The sequence below is a fragment of the Garra rufa genome, chromosome 9 (assembly GCF_049309525.1).
Source record: "Garra rufa chromosome 9, GarRuf1.0, whole genome shotgun sequence".
Lineage (NCBI taxonomy): Eukaryota > Metazoa > Chordata > Actinopteri > Cypriniformes > Cyprinidae > Garra > Garra rufa.
This window is the reverse complement of record NC_133369.1, coordinates 2,497,077-2,515,400: the sequence shown is the minus strand read 5'-3', so window position 1 is coordinate 2,515,400 and position 18,324 is coordinate 2,497,077. Positions and strand designations below refer to the sequence as shown.

General features: G+C 32.2%; 1 long non-coding RNA gene across 1 annotated transcript; it reads right to left on the bottom strand.

The window, feature by feature from the left end:
* Positions 1-16,522: 16,522 nt before the first annotated feature.
* Positions 16,523-17,281, bottom strand: LOC141342447 (uncharacterized). Its single transcript, XR_012356688.1, has 3 exons — positions 17,109-17,281; positions 16,727-16,753; positions 16,523-16,609 (listed from the first exon to the last, which is right to left on the bottom strand). It is a non-coding gene; the product is annotated as an uncharacterized lncRNA (long non-coding RNA).
* Positions 17,282-18,324: the final 1,043 nt, after the last annotated feature.

Sequence of the window (18,324 nt, the reverse complement as noted above, 5' to 3'; positions counted from 1 at the left end):
TCTAAGTTTATCTCACGATTTTGACTTTATATCAAAATTCTGACTTTATGTCTCACAATTCTGAACTTATATCTTATAATTTTGAGTTTATCTCACAATTATGAGTTTATATCATAATTGTGGGATATAAAGTTCGGATTATGACTTTATATAACGATTCCGACTTTATATTACAATTTTGACTTTACATCTCACAATTCTGAGTTCATATCATAATCCTGACTTCATATCTCAAAATTCTGACTTTTTTTCTCTTAAAGTCGTATTGTGAGATAGAAAGTCGCAATTACAAGCTTCCATAAAAAAACAGCACACATAAGACTAAACAAAATGTTTGAATTCAGTCTGTAAGTTACACTTTGAGCTCATTTGTTGCTATGCATTTGTTAAAGATCATCAATCTGGAGTACAGAAAAATAGAACAAAACCAGGCTGTCAGTGCCACATCTACTGGACACTCGTTGTTCCCTCAAAACAACACCATTCATCGCGCCCCACCACCTCAAAGCCTTCAGAAAAACAGGCCCTTATCGGCCCCCGGTCGCCCCACGGCGAGCTGGAGGATTTCTGCTGTACAAACCAGGAACAGATGTCTGCAGGGGCCGCGCTGAAAGACCCCGCTGTTCTGGACGACCGCCACATGCTTTTCATTCAGAGATGAAGTCTCACGGCTCGCCAACGTAAAAAGAAAAACCCAAGTCGCCTCAAAACCCAGAATACGTCTTAGTTTTCCTCGAAACCACCACAGCGGTTTCCAGCAGGAGAATGTCGGCTATTAAACGAAGGCACGAGGTCGGGCCAATAAATGCAGTTTAAGCTCCATCAAGACAATGGAGTTTCTCCAGAAGTCGGAGAACATGAGAGAAGCAGAGAGAGAAAGATGTCATTGAATGTGACGCTCTTAAACAGGCCAGATATCCAGCGCACGCTGCCAAAGCAAATACCGCTGACTCAAAGCGAACATGTGAGGAGGAGATGCCAGAGAGAGAACTAGCCCAACTAAAACAAGAAAATATACAGCTCTGTTGAAGTGAGAAATCTGATTTCTGAAAGCAAACATGAGATTACAGAACCAGTGCACTTTGAAGAAACATCATCATATTTACAGGTTTTTCCACTGGGATGATGAAGACTGACTAAATCCATCAGGGTCTGTTATATCTGTTCTATACACTCAACATATGAGATATTTATGAGGAACATGATGTAAATAATCAATGTTAAAAGTTATGTGTGTGTTAAATGTATGTATATAAAATGTAATATTTCTATCAAATGTATTACATTTAATACATTCTATAAAATATATGTATTAAATTAATAATTAATATTATGATTTATTTTAATTCATAATAGAATTTTAATTAACATATTTATTATAAATTAATTAATACATAAAAATCATTACATGAATTCATTTAGACAGTTTCATATCTTCATCATATATAGAAATGCTTTTAATGTATGTATAAGAAATTTTATATTTATATTACATTTATTTATTTAGATAATGAAACATGTAAAATATATATGAATTGTGAAATTTCTTATTTATATATTTATTTATAATTAATATTATGATTTATTGTACACAATAAAAATATTTAATTCATTATACATTTTTATATATAACATTACTACTTATTTATAGTTTCATATCTTCATATATATATATATAAATAAATGTATTAAATTTATGTATATAAAATTTTATATTATATTAAATTTAAATAATTATACATACAGAAAATATATATGAATTATGAAATTTTTGCTTATATATTTAATTTTAATTAATTTTAATTCATAATAAAATTTTATTTTTAATTATAACATTTATTATTATAATTATAAATACTTTCATTATTTATAGTTTCATATCTTCATTATATATATATAATTTTTTTTTTTTCAAAACATAGATTTCATTTATAATTTATATTACTATTTACTGTGCATAATTTCATTTTTAATTATTTATCATTATAAATTCAATAAATTATTTAATTTATATATTAATGTATATATTATGTGTAATTGTTAACATTGCATATATATGCACACACACAGTGAAATTTCTTCATTTATATATTTACAATTTTAATTATGATGTACAGTACATAATATTATTTACATAAAAATTTATCTTTAATAACGAATTCTTATTATTTTATTATGAATTATTTATTATAAAACAAAAAAATATTATTATATATAATTATAAAATGAAATTCTCACTTATATTTCATTTATAATTGATATTATGATTTACCATACATAATTTTTATAAATTTATATCTTTATTTATGAATTATTTATTAGTATATCATTTTAAATGATTGCTTTATTCATTACTTTCTATATAAAAAAAAATTGCAATATCTTTTTTATGGACCATTTTGTACCAAAATACACTGATTCACTTAATATTTGTCGATATGCCGATTATGTACTGCTAATATTCTTCTGCTGAATTCTTTGGCAGGAAGTGGAATCGACTTAACCGCTATTAATTCCAAAACAATTTCCAGTTCAGCTTCCTGTGTTTTAGCCAATTTGATCCAAACTCGCACTCGTTCTGACTCTGTAATGATTCCTCGCACCATTTCTATCAGATCGTTCGTACTTCACTGGCATCGGCGGCTTCACGCCTGGGAACGTTTAAGACCAAAGGGGCGTTGAAAGGTTGAAACTGAGCGCGTGTGTCATTATTGGGCTGAAGAAGCAGTCAGTGTGCAGCAGACTGTTGATGTTTCCATCTGAGGCCTCACACACCGGCTCTTTAAGAATGGCCGGCCTTTGGAGGGCAGGAGAGCCTCCGCCTCAGCGCTTTCCGTGCTGATTTTTGACAGAGAGGCCTCTTGTCCGGCTTTCCGACAACATTCGGAGCCGCCGCTGCTATTTTGGCTGCTCATTTTGATCTGACCGCTGAAGATCTCTCTAGCTCCGTGCCAGGTGTTTATACAGGTAAGAGCCGAACACCTGCCATCATCTCTCAAAACCAGCCAACTCATTCTTTCCCCATCGCCAGCTCCTTCAGGAACAAAAACAAAGGCTGGGTTTTTTCAGGGAGTGTCTTTGATCAGCCAACAGTCACCTCTGTGTCCAAATCCATAATGAACACATTTGCAACTCTTGCTTTTTTTCTTTTTTTTTTTTTTTGCTCCTTTCACTCAACGTGCTTTAATCTGAAGTGCAAAACTTTCAGGAATAGTTTGTGAAAAATGAAAAGCTGTCATGTCGTTCCAAAGCCATATGCAACATGAAAGACGGATTTTCAATGAACTGTTATTTTTCATACAATAGTGACTCTAAAAAGGACAAACGCAGCATAAAAGTAGATGATTCAAACAAACAAAAAAATTAAATAGAAATTATAAAAAAATATATATATATAAAAATAGAAAAAACAACAACAAAAAATAGAACAAATATAAGAATAGATCTTTTTAAATAGCTAGTTGCAAAGGCAAACATTTAACATTTTTTATTTTTATTATTAAAAAAAGATGATTTTTTTATGTCTTTTAATGATAAAATAAAAAACTAATAAAAATATATGTTTTATATATAATATATATTTTTTCTATTCTATTGTATATTTTTATATTCAATGAAAATGGAAAAATCTTGCCTTTGCATCTAATAAAATATATTTTTATATTTATTCTATTCTTTTTAGTAAAATTTTTAATGATTTTTAATTATTCCCAAAAAATGATTACTTTTGTTTTTTTAGTAATGTTTTATAGTATTAAAACAAAAAGCTAATAAAAATATATTTTTTCTATTTTTCTATATATATATTATTTTTGAATTGTTTTTATTTAGTTTTATAGTTTTTAGTTTCGCTTATTAATTTGAGTTATTTTAGTACAGCAATTTAAACTAAAAGAAAATGACAAAATCTTGCCATTGCAACTAACTAATAAAAAAAAATTCTATTCTTTTTATTTTTTGTTATATTTTTTTGTAATTGTTTTAAAAAATTTTAAATACATTTTTTGAGCAATGTTGCTCGGCAACTGGCTGAAATAAATGTTTAAATATTTTATCTCCATTAATTACAATATTTTAAAATATCTGTTAGATTTGTTTATGTACTTTCTTACAAGTAGATGATAAAATATATATAAAAATATAATTCATGTTTTTTTTTTTTTTTTTTTCACTGAAACTAAATGAAATTGAGAAATGTTTCCTTGGCTGAAATATTTATTTTAATATTTTATTTATAGTAATTCTTTCTTTTTTAATAGTTTCTGTTTTACTTCATTTATTTTTTTAGTTATTTTAATACTTAAACTAAATAAAAATGCACATGTTGCCTTTGCAACTAGTTGAAATATTTTTTTTAAAATATCTTATTTCAAGTAACGGCAACAAAAATGATGGTTTTAGTTTAAGTTCATGATAATAACCCAGATAAAGATGCATGCCTAAATCATGCAGGTTTGGAATGACATGACCTTCCTTTAAGGAAACATGTGACAGCAGCTAATGAGCTCATTATTGCTCACTGAACACCAATGGCTTTCAGAGCTAATACTCAAGATCTCCACACCAGGAAAACCCTGGGGATACTCACCCGTCTGTCTGTGTCCGTCCGTCCGCCCTTCCCCCAGATCCGCGCCGCAACAACCCGTGGCTCCAGTGATATCAGAGAGCTTTAATAACTCTCAGCTCCACGCTTTGAAGTCGCGGCCAGGCAGCTAAAGAATCCCATTCCCTCCGCTTCCCTGACAATGGTTTGGGGGAGGGGGCGAGCGAGCGAACGCCGGATTTGGCCCTTTTCTAATCTGCGGCCATCAGGACTTTACCTGCCTCCCAAATCCTAAAGCTGACTTTAAAAGGCAGCCAGACACAATTATCGGACACATTCCCTCTTTTCCATTAACTTCAAGGAATGTTCCGGGTGGGTTTAGGGTGAATTAAGCTGTTTCTTCAGCATCTGCTGCAGGAAAATCATTTGGACTTAATCCATCGTTCCTTTTTCAGTCAAGTTTTTTGAATAAATGCAGTTAATAGAGTATATAAACAAAAGTACATATGGATAAATGTGACCCTGGACCACAAAACCAGCCAAAAATACATTGTATGGCTCAAAATGATCAATTTTTCCTTTATGCCAAAAATCGTTAGGATATTAAGTAAAGATCATGCTTCATGAAGATATTTTGTCAATTTCCGACTGTAAATATATCAAAACGTAATTTCTGATTAGTATTATGCATTGCTAAAACATTCCTTTGGACAACTCTGAAGGCAATTTTCTCAATATTTTGCTCACTCAGATTTTAGATATTCAAATAGTTGTATCTCAGCCAAATAATGTCCTGTCCTAACAAACCATACATCAACGAAAAGCTTGAAAGCTTGAGAAAACATCAGCATGTGTTTGTAAGAAATAAGCTTTTCCATTGATTAAAGGAATAGTTTAGCCAAAAATACAAATTTGCTTTAAATGTTTTTACTTTCAGACCATTCAAGATTAGGATGAGTTTGTTTCTTCATCAGATTTGGGGAAATGTGTCATTGCATCACTTGCTCATCAATGGATGTGAATGGGTGCCGTCAGAATGAGAGTCCAAACAGCTGATGAAAATATTATTTTTTATTATTTTTTTGTAAAAATATTACTATTTAATTGTATATTTTGTAAGTTTTCAATTGTAATTGTTAATTTTTTTTTACAAAAATGTCATGTTTTGAATTTTTCAAAATATTACTATTTAATTTGAATTTATTTGTATTCATCCAAGATTAGAATGAGTTTGTTTCTTCATCAGATTTGGAGAAATGTGTCATTGCATCACTTGCTCACCAATGGATGTGAATGGGTGCCGTCAGAATGAGAGTCCAAACAGCTGATGAAAATATTGTTATTTTTTAATATTTTTTGTAAAAATATTACTATTTCATTGTATTTTGTTGTAAGTTTTCATTTTAATTGTTAATTTTTTTTTTTTTTACAAAAATGTCATGTTTTGAATTTTTCAAAATATTACTATTTAATTTGAATTTATTTGTATTCATCCAAGATTAGAATGAGTTTGTTTCTTCATCAGATTTGGAGAAATGGTGTCATTGCATCACTTGCCACCCATTCACAACCACTGGATGTGAATGGGTGCCGTCAGAATGAGAGTCCAAACAGCTGATAAAAACAATGTCATTTGTCATTATTACTAGTGCTTTTGTCATTTGTATTATTTTTGTAAAAATATTACTATTTAATTGTATTTTTTTTATTTCAGTTCTAACGTTAGTTAATTTTTGCAGTTTAACTTATATTTTCACTTTTCAATTTAATTTTAATTCAAGTTTAATTTTTAGTAACATTGTTGTGAGTTTGTCATTTTATTTGTTTTCTTAAATAGTATTATTTAACTTGAATTCATTTTTAATTAAGTTTTAGTGCAAAGTCAGTTAATCTTAGTGCTTAAACCTATTTATTGTTATAGTTTTAGTTTTTATTTTAATTAGTTTATTTTTTTAGTAATATGTGCTTTTGTCAAGTTTTTTTCCTCAAAATACTAAATGTATTATTATTTAAGTTTAGTTTCAGTTGATTTCAGTGCTTCAACCTAAATGTATTTTATATTTTCTGTTTTCATTTAGATTTTAGCAATATGTGCTTTAGTAATTTTAGTGCTTTTTCAGTTTTCATTTTAATTGTTCATTTCTTTACAATAAAGTTATGTGCTTTTGCCATGTTTGTCATGTTTTGAGTTTATTTAATTTGAATTTATTTGTATTCATCCAAGATTAGATTTAGATTTGGAGAATTCTGTCATTCCATCACTGTCTCACCAATGGATGTGAATGGGTGCCGTCAGAATGAGAGTCCAAACAGCTGATAAAAACATAACAATAATCCACAAGTAATCCACACCACTCCAATCCATCAGTTAACATCTCTTGAGAAGACTAAAGCTGAAACAAATCCATCCTTAAGAGGTTTTAAACTAAAATATGAGTCCGTAATTCATAATAACGTTTCCTCCAGTGATAAAAGATCTCCTGTTGTCTCTCACATCAAAATCCAGCCACATATTTGTTTAGAGCTGTTTAGACCAGACCACTTTTTCACTGAAAGAAGAGTTATTATGGACTGGTATTTTAGTTAAAAACGTCTTAATGATGGATTTATTTCAGCTTTTGTCTTCTCCAGATGTTAACTGATGGACTGGAGTGGTGTGGATTATTGTGATGTTTTTATCAGCTGTTTGGACTCTCATTCTGACGGCACCCATTCACATCCATTGGTGAGACAGTGATGGAATGACACATTTCTCCAAATCTGATGAAAAAACAAACTAGCTTACTATTGTCTGCATTTGATGGCATGATTACACAGAAAGAGACTGTTTGCATGGAGAAAAGACAATTTGTGGGATTTAGACATCACCAAAAGTTCATCTGCTTAAAAAAAACAGTCTCAATAACTTAGAAAAGTAGACAAATAAGATCATAAAATGAATCATTTAAAGGGCTTTAACAACTCTTTTTCAGTGATTTTTGTTTAAAACCTGAGGTTAGTTGACATTATTTGGCAGTAATGCATTTTATCCCACAATTAACGCCAATGGAGCTTCAAATGTATTCAAATCTGAAATAACATACAAAAAGAAAAAGAATAAGGGAGTAACATGGTACAGTCTGCTTATAGAAAGCAAAAGCTGAAGTTTGCATCAATGATTCTGTTATTTTGAATCAATCTGTATTCAAAAAATGTGAAAGCGAGGTAAAGTCAGAACAAAGCACTTGTATACTTCACTTGTTATAATCCAGAAATACGTCATCCTTACACAGATTCCTAAACACTGAGTGTCAGATTATATATCTGTTGTGTTTGCCGTAGGCACGAGCATCAATCCGTGTGGAAGTGTCTGCTTTCAGTTCATTTAGAGGACAGAATTACAGCTGCTCTGGGGTGCAAAGTCAAACCGCACTTATAATCACAATACAACACTATGACAAATGTCAAAGCATCCCTAGAAGTGGGCGGCATGCCAAAACTATGTCACTCGATTCTCCTTAAACTTTTGCAACTGATCACAAACGTCTTTAATCAGAGAAATTATGGAAATCAGAAATTTATGGAGTGGTTCAAAGAGAAATGACATGTAGACAGTCTATAAAAAGACTGGTCTGGAAAATAATTTACACCAGCCCAATCACATTATAAACCAGTATGGCATGAAGAGAAACATGCTGTTCGAGAATAAAAAGAAACTAATTGAAAACATGATGGCGCTTCAAACAGAATAGATCAGCACAATAAATATTTACTTGGCCATTTTTTGCAGTCTAAACATCATGGGCCCAGTGGACTCTTCTTTGATGAAAAAATGTGAAAAATGACAAGAAATTAAGTTTTTGACATCATTTACTCACACTCACACAGTCATATGACCTACTTACTGTACATGATTCTGGAAAGTAGAGTATATGAGACTACTTTTGCACTTTGGCAGAAGAATTCACCATCCAGGTTAAGTAAGTGGAAAACAAAAGCTTACATAATCTGCTCAGGATCTACTTTGTGCGTCACGACAAACAAAAAAATATTAATAATATGGGTTTGGAACAAACTAAGTGGTAGTAAATGATGATAAAATGTTGATTTTTGGCTGAACTGCTCATGTAGTATTTAGTAGACGGGATGCAACTACTAATCACTGGAAACCGAACGAATCACAATAGCTATTTATCCCTGCAACCCATCAAGGCATTGTTAATGAGGATTCAGTTTACTCCAGAATAAACATGGCAGCACAAAACTGTGATTACAATGTTTTGTTTTTTTTACAAAATCACAAAGCGCAGATTAGAAAAACAGCAGCGTAAATCATAAGCACACATGCATTTGTTTAGTTTGCTTAAACATAAATATGCAATATATGAGAAATTGCAGATTAATTTGCAAAACAATTCGATAAAAAGGCAATAAAGTGAATCAATTTGATTCATTTCTTCCATTTCAAAGAATGAATTCAGACTTTTGAGATAGAATTTTGAACTGATTCAATTAAATGAACCATTTGAACCAATTTAAAGAAATAAAAACAAACTAGTCCACTAGTTCAGTCTCTTGACTCATGGTTTTGTTGTTTGGTCCAAAGCAGATTTTCACAGTAACCAAACTCTGACCTGAAATGGACTCACATCAAAAGCTATATCATCCACTCTAAATAAAAAACCTAAACACGTCTTATTGCAAATCAAAAGTTTCTGAATTGATTCACTGAAACATTCAGAAATTCACAGGAATTAATCAAACCAACTCTAACATGTCTGTTTGAATCATTTTGTGTGGATGGGTTCAAACTGTCCATTTCAAAGAATTTCAGAAGTCATTGCACTGGACAGAAATTCAGAAGAATCAACCAAATTCACTCACCTTAACAAGTTAGTTTGATTCATTTCTGTGGATGTGTTCAAACTGCCCATTTCAAGTGATCAACTCAACATTTAGTCACAGAAATGCCAGAACTGATTTATTAAAATGGACAGAAATTCACAGAAAGGAAGCGGACAGACTCTTAACTAGTTTTCTGATTCATTTCTGTCTATAGGTTCAATCTGTCCAATTCAAAGAATCAATCAGAAGTCGATCTTAGAAGTCTCTGACTCAATTAATTGGAACGGACTGAAGTTCACAAGAATGAATCAGACCAACTCTAACAAGTTTGTTTGAATAATTTGTGTGGATGTGTTCAAACTGTCCATGTCAAAGAACCATTTCAAAAGTCTTTCACTTTATTCATTGAATTAGGCAGAAATTCAGAGGAATCAACCAAACTGACTCCCCTTAATGAGTCTGTTTGATTCATTTGTCTATAGGTTCAATCTGTCCAATTCAAAGAATCAACACAAACATCGATCTTAGAAGTCTCTGAATCAATTAATTGGAATGGACTGAAGTTCACAGAAATGAATCAGACAAACTCTAACAAGTTGTTCAGATTTTGTGTGGCTGGGTTCAAACTCTGAAAAGTGCCTCTTACACTTCATCCACCATAAATAAACAACCTAAACACTTCTTATCGCAAATCAAAAGTCTTTGAATTGATTGATTCATTGAAAAATTTACAGGAATGAATCAAACCAACTCTAACAAGTTCACTTGAATCAATTGTGTGGTTGGGTTCAAAGAATCATCGATCAATTCAACATTCAACCACAGAAATGTCAGAATTTATTTAATAAAATGAACAGAAATTAAGCAAAGAGAAAACTAGTTTTCTGATTAATGTCTGTCTGTAGGTTCAATCTGTCCAATTCAGAGAATCACTACAAAAGTCAATCTTAGAAGTCTCTGAATCAATTAATTGGAAAGGACAGCAGTTCACAGGAATGAATCCAACCAACTTGAACAAGTTTGTTTGATTCATTTGTGTGGATGTTTTCAAACTGTCCATTTCAAGTCATCAGTTCAACATTCAATCACAGAAATTCACCAAAATGAAGCAAACAGACTCTTGACTAGTTTTCGGATTCTAGTTCATAGGCTCAATCTGTCCAATTCAAACAATCAATACAGAAGTCAATCTTAGAAGTCTCTGAATCAATTAATGTGAATGGACAGAAGTTCACAAGAATGAATCAGAGCAACTCTAACAAGTTGGCTCAAATCATTTTTTTAGAGATGGGTTCAAACTCTGAAACGGACTCACATCAAAGATCTATTCTGAAAGTGTCTCTTTCACTTCATCCACCCTAAATAAACAAGCTAAACACGTCTTATCGCAAATCAAAAGTCTCCCGCACTCTCGCTCACAGTTTTCAAAGAGTCTTTCAGGTACTTGACGACTGACAAAACACAAATCAGAGCCAAAACTCTGATGAAATCAAACCCCGGACCTGCCGTTAACGACACATGACGTGTCCCGCGCCGTCGCCGCTGGTTTCCCCTCGAGGCCGCTGTCAGATTTTCCCAAATAACTTTCCCATTCACGAGGGGAAGGAGTTTTATATGGCTTCTAATAGAGCAGGTTAATCATCAGTTATAGTCTTTTTACTTTGACGACCTACAGTGTGAGATAATTGAAATGACTCAATGCAAAACCACAGGTGAGAGTCTGACATGGTTAGACACATCTGTCCATTTCAACAAATCAATTCTTTAGACACTTTAGAGATCGACTTTCTACATTTTTTCCCTGAATTAGAAAATGAGCGCATCCACAGAAGTTAATCTAACAAAGAATCGGTTTGCTTCACTCCTGGGAATTTCTGTCCATTCTAATAAATATTTTGAATTGATTCTTTGAAGTTAATGGTTGGAACCCACAGAAATGAATCAAACAAACACTGATGAGTCAATTTGATTAATTCCTTTGAATATCTCATTCAATAAATAAAGTCGAAGACTTTTGAATTGATTGTTTGAAATGGACAGTTTGAACCCATCCACACAAATAAATTTGACTTTTCAGAGATGGTTTGATTCTTATCTGTGAGTTTCAGTTTTGAATTTTGATGTTTGAATTTTTTAATTGATTTTGAACCTCTCCCCAGAAAAAAAAAAAAAAAAAAAATCAAACAAACCTTTTAGAGTCTGTTTGATTAATTCAAAGATATTGTTGTCCATTTTAATTAATCAACTGCAACTGACTTTAGAACTGATTCTTTTAAATTTGATCATTTTAAGTGATCCACAGAAATGAATTAAACAGGCATTTATTTTTATTTTATTTTTTCAGACTGACGTTTGAGTTGATTGTTTCTGTGGATGGGATCAAACTGTCCATTTTAGAGTTGGTTTGAATAACTCTTGTGAATTTCTGTTCATTTTAATGAATCAATTCAGAGATGTTTTAGATTTTGAGTTGATACCATAAACAGGAATGAAACAAACTAACAGTTTTGAGTTGGTTTGATTCATTCCTGTGAACTTCTGTCGATTTCAGAGACTTCTAAATTTGACTTTTCTGTCCATTTCTGTCTAGTTGAGTAATCAATTGTGAGATTTCTATGATTGAATTTTGAAATGATTCTTTAAAATGGTCAGTTTGATCCCATCCACAGAAATTAATCAAACAAACTTGTTAAGGTAATTTGATTCATTCCTGTTTAATTCTGTCCAATTCAAGGATTAAAGTCGAATGTCTATTGAATCGATTCTTTGAAATGGGCACTTTAAACCCATCCACTAAAGATTTAAACAAGCTTGTTAGAGTTGGCTTGATTCATTCCAATTTTCATGCATTTCAGTGAATCAATTGCAATTGACTTTTGAATTGATTCTATCAAATTTGACATTTTGAACCAATCCACAGAAATAAATCGAACAAACTTGTTAAAGTCAGTCAGTTTGGTTAATTCCCGTGGTGAACTGTGGTCCAATTCAATGAATAAAGTTAAATAGTTTTGAATTGATTCGTTGAAATGGACAGTTTGAACCCAGCCACACAAATGAATCAAACAAACTTGGTAAGGTTGGTCCATTACAATTAATTGATTCAGAAACTTCTATGATTGACTTTTGAATTGACTCTTTGAACCTACAGACAGAAATGAATCAAACAAACTAGTTAAAGGATAACTGTTGCCAAAATGCAACATGGGCTGTTTTTTTTTACTGTAAACGAGACAAACTTATATCTAAAAGCATAATTACGACAAACAAGCCGTTTTTGAGATTGTGGTGAAACCATGAAACTTTGCTGGAAGTATCGCCTGGGTCTCTACACATGAACTCCAGAATTGAGAACATTGTTTACTAAAGTTTACTAAAAAGAAAGGTTTTGAACAACTCACTTTCGGCTCGTTTGTCGTAATTATGCTTTTAGATATAAGTTTGTCTCGTTTACAGTAAAAAAAACCAACAGCCCAGGTTGCATTTTGGCAATAGTTATCCTTTAAGAGTCTGTTAGCTACATTTCTGTGAATTTCTGTCCATTTTAATTAATCAATTCTGAAATTTCTGTGATTTAATTTTGAATTGATTCTTTGAAATGGACAGTTTGCACAGATCCACAGAAATTGATCAAACTAACTTGGTAAAGTTTGGTTTGATTTATTCTCGTCAACATCAGTCTATTCCTATTAATTGATTCAGAGACTTTTAAGACTTTTGAATTGATTCTTTAAACTGGACAGCTTGAAACTACAGTCAGAAATGAATCAAAAATGTCTGTTTGCTTCATTTCTGTAAATTTCTATCCATTAAAATTTTTGCTATTGTTTTTTTTCTCAAATAGATTCTTCGAAATGGACATTTTCAACCCATCCACATAAATCAATCAAACAAGCTCTAACAGCGTTTTCATTAGTGATGTTTAAACGAGAGACACTAATAAATCTCTGTCTCAACAAGTGCAGTAAACAGTGCATTAAAATCACTGCAATATTCAGATGTGCAGACATACGTATGCCATGAGGCATGTTATTCTTTGCTGTTAATCACTCAGGTTAGAGCTGTCAACCTGTCTCAGGTTATGAAAAATGTCAGAAAACAGTGGTACTGTGTGGTCGGAGAATGAGTGGAGAAGAAAACACACAAAAAATGAACTGCATAGATATAAAAGACCAAATCTGGTCATCTGACACTCCTATAAGTCACTGTATAATCCAAACATTGTTCACACAGATGTTATGCACGTCAGTCGCTGGACTAACCACGACTCTCAGCTGTGAGCTAATACAGCTGTCAATCTCAAAATCTTAGCTCTGCACCTTCAACGCCCGCCGTTGATGTCACAGCACCTCCGCCAAAACTCCCCGCAGGGAACGGCCCGTCAAAACCCATCAATCCCACCGGGGAACAACCGCAGCGGTGCTGTCCCGCTGCCAAACACGACAAAAACAACAGCAGCTCTCCGCATGGCGAGGAGCCGGACGTGTCGCTGCACGGCCCCGCGAACGCACGCTCCCGTCTGTTTGTCTCAGCCGCTGTAATGATGATTTCTCGGTAGTGGGAATGTGGTCTTTGGCAGCGGGACGGCGCACGGCTCACCGCAAGTTGTTCCTTCTGTGGTGCAGCTCCCGTCTAGATTCTTGAGCGATTCGACCAAGATACAGGGAGAAAAACTCAAGCTATGTCTGTCTTACTGCTGAATAGTTTCTTCTGAGACACTACTTTTATAAAAGCATTGCAAATCTAGTCTCTAAGAAACCATTTTTGGGCCACTTTTTGCAACGCAGCATTAAAAGCATCCTTTGAGAAGAAAGCACTGAAACTATACAAAACATTTCTTAATATGTGACCCTGGACCACAAAACCAGTCTTAAGTCGCTGGGGTATATTTGTAGCAATAGCCAAAAATACATTGCATGGGTCAAAATTTTTGATTTTTCTTTTATGCCAAAAATCATTAAGAAATTAAGTAAAGTTCATGTTCCATGAAGATTTTTTTGTAAAATTCCTACTGTAAACATATCAAAATGTAATTTTTGATTTGTAATATGCATTGTTAAGAACCTAATTTGGACAACTTTAAAGGTGATTTTCTCAGTCTTTTAGATTTTTTTGCATCCTCAGATTTCTGATTTCAAATAGATGTATCTCGGCCAAATATTGTCCTATCCTAACAAACCATACACCAATAGAAAGCTTATTTATTGAGCATTCGTATGATGTATAAATCTCAGTTTTGTCAAATTTAACCTTATGACTGGTTTTGTGGTCCAGGGTCACATATTAGTTGGTGCGGTGTATTTTTATGCAGCATGCAAACTAGAGCTGGGCTTTGAGACCAGTTTTGATCTTAATATTGGATATCAATCAAATCAGGTATAGTGCATGTTTTTTTTCTTTTTGAAGAAAAAAAAAAAAAAACCCTGTCAGTTGGTACATTACTATAATAAAGTGATTTATAAACACATATTTAAAATAAAAATCACAAATAAAGCAGTTTTTATAATTAAAAAATATTATAATGTGTTTATATTAGAAGAATATATTTCTTATAAATATAATGTATATATGTAAATATAAATATATTTACAAAAGCATAACTTTTATAAATATATTTATATTACTTAGTATTAGTTGCTGCTATGCATTTTTATGTTTATTAATAAATCTTAAGAGCATGCAAACTAGAGCTGGGCTTTGAGACAAATTTCAGGATTCAGTTTGAGCTTGATTCACTAGCTTGCAATTCAATTCAGTTTTGATTTCAATATTGATTAATTCTGATATTGACTGAATCAGGTACAGTAAATGTCATTTTTTTTAAGAAAAAATAAATAAACCCTGTCAGTTACATCACTATATTAAAGTGATTTATAATCAAATAGTAAAAATTTTAATTAAAAAGTGAAAGTGACATATTGTCAAGTATGGTGACCCATACTCGAAACTGGTCCTCTGCATTTAACCCATCCAAGTGCACACATACAGCAGTGAGAAGTGAACAAACACACACACACTGTGAACACACACCGGAGAAGTGGGAATCGAACCGGCAACCATTGGGTTACCAGCCCAACTCCCTCACCATTAGGCCACCATTAAGCCATCACTGAATGGCTTTCCTAAGGTTAATGTGACATTACGTGACATTTTAAAGCGCTTTTATTTACATCTTTCCATGGTTTAAACACTGACTGATCAATTAAATAACAAATGATTCTTTTAATAAGTTGTTTCGCTTCTTTTAACATACTTTCTGATGTTCATTCATGTTTATTTAGTGCTATAACTAGTAGTAAAGAGAAAAAGATGATCGGATCGGTTCACGTGAGGCTACAGCAAAATGTGGTAAATGTGACATTTTCAAGCTGTTTTTTGACATTTTTCCATTCTGTTTCTTTCAACATACTTACTGATGTTCATTCATGTTTATTTGGTGCTATAACTAGTAGTAAAGAGGTAGAGATAATCAGATTGGTACACGTGAGGCTAAAGCGCCAAAACCATATTTATTGTTTGAATTTAATGATAAAATAGATTTTGAAAGCAAAGATCAAAAGTTACAAAGCACAAAGATTAATGCCATCTATTGGAAAAGAAGCGCTATAAAAAAAATGCTCAAATTTTGTTCATGCATCAACTGAAAACAGCATAGACTGATTCATGGGATTGCAAAATTGATATTGGTTCATCAAAATAAGAATCGATTCAAATCTATATTTTCAACCCAGCCTTAATGCAAACGCTACAACCTTTGGAAAAATTGACTGAAATTAGTTAGGTTTTCAAATAGAAGTGCTTTTTTGTATACAGAACGGTCGTTTATTGCGTTTGATATCAGTTAGGATGCTGCCTTAGAAGACAGATGCTTAATTTACACTTCAAAGGTGAAACAGAAGTGCTTCTGAAGTGGCATTCAGACATCTTTTCACGGTTTAATGCTGCTCAAAGGTGGCATGAATGCATTCACACAGCAATTACAACTTAATACTATGATACCAGGGGCTGAGGTGGATCAGAGCAGGCATAAGTCTGGCTTTTATGCAGCATTGCACATTAACACTGAATTTTGAGCAGGCACAGAGCAGCCTTAACTCGCCTTTTAATGCGCAACCAGACAGATTCCAATGCAAATGCAACAAAAAACGCTTCTTACCTTATAATCTTTCAGACTGGTTTCGTATCTCTCGCCTTCTTCAAGTCCTCTGCTCGAAATAAAGCCGTTCACAACAAAACTATCCCCTGAAAGTGCATTTGAAAAGCGTTAGGAAAAGTTCTGCAACATTCAAGACATTAATAGTTAATGCGTATAACACAAATAGATTCAAAACTGTGTCAAAAGCATAATGCAGAACTCACCCTCAGGATTTTCCCGACGTTTGCAAGCTGCATCGCAATGACAAAGACGAAATCTAAGCATTAGTTATAATAACATTTATGCATGTGCTTTTTAAGAGTGTGCATGGATAGAATTAGAAATATCTTGAAATAATAACATTTTTGCTATAAACTGAAAATTAATAATGATAATGCATGGCAAAAAAATACTTTTCAAGACTTAAAATGTTAGGAAAGTAACCATACACAAAGTTAAAATAGTTAAATGATATTTTTATATTTTAGAACTACATTGAAATCATTCCTAAAAGACAAGAAACGTTGTTTTAAATACATATTTATCTGTAAATATAAGTGCACACATATATTTTTCGATTATGTAACTTGTAGATGTGTAACTCACCATGTTTTGAGTGAAGTTTCCCCATTGTATCAGTGCTGAGGTTAAGAGAATTTGTGCATCTCTGGGTCACAGTCGAGCATTATATTCCGTTCCGTTCGGAGAAATTAAAAGGCGAATCCTGCAGTTTCCGGAAACACACGAGCGCATTTAGCCCGCGACACCCGCGAGGCACAGTCACTGTGAATCTTTAATACGGAGGAGTAAAAAAAAAAAAAAAAAGTGTCTTTCGTCGGAGCTCAAGAGATGATGATCCGCTGCAGATGAAGATGTGAAGCGAAGTGAAGTGCGGGAGAAACGCTCACCTTCAGTCCGGCCCCCTTCAGCGCCACTGTCGCCCCCTACTGGGCATGCGCAATACACAAACACAGGTGATATAGGTATAGTATTTAGGACATTTATTTAAACTTTTTCTGTAAAGATTTCTGAAATGTAATTTAAACATGAAAATGAAGCACAATCTAATTAAATATACACTTATTTGTGCACATTGGTTCGAAACTCTCACTTTGTGGACATATTGAAGGTTTTTATAGAGGGGATTCTCTTTTTATCCATTTATAAATCAGAAAATACTATGAATAAAATGTTAAATTTACACTAAATTGAAAATAGATAAAACAGTAAAGTGCAGATTTCTGACATAGAGAAAATGGGTGATCATAGTATCATTTACTGTAACTGAAATGTACAGACAGAGACAGCTAAAAAAAATTAATTAAAAATAGGGAGAATGCATACCTGAATGAATGTATACATGAAAGAATTAAATAAAATAAACTAAAATGACGCAAAAGGAATAAACAAATTAATAAATTAATTAAATAAAAATACGATGAATTAATACAACTGAATGAAATAAAAACAAGATAAAAAAACAGAATGAATAAAGAAATAAAATAATAGAATTAGATAGGAAATGAATGTAATAAAAACGAAATAAAATTGAATTAATTAATTAATTATTAAATAAAAAAAAATCTAAATACAATAACAGGTAAACAGAATGAATAAATAAATATTTGAATTATATTGGAATTAATAAAATAAAATAGAATGAATTGATAAATTAATTAATAATGAATTATTAATTAATATAAATTAAACTAATGAACAAATACAATTAAATCAAATATAAAACAATGAATGAATAAACCTAAATAAAATAAAAACAAAATGAAAAACAGAATAAAAAAATTATAGAATTATATTGGAAATG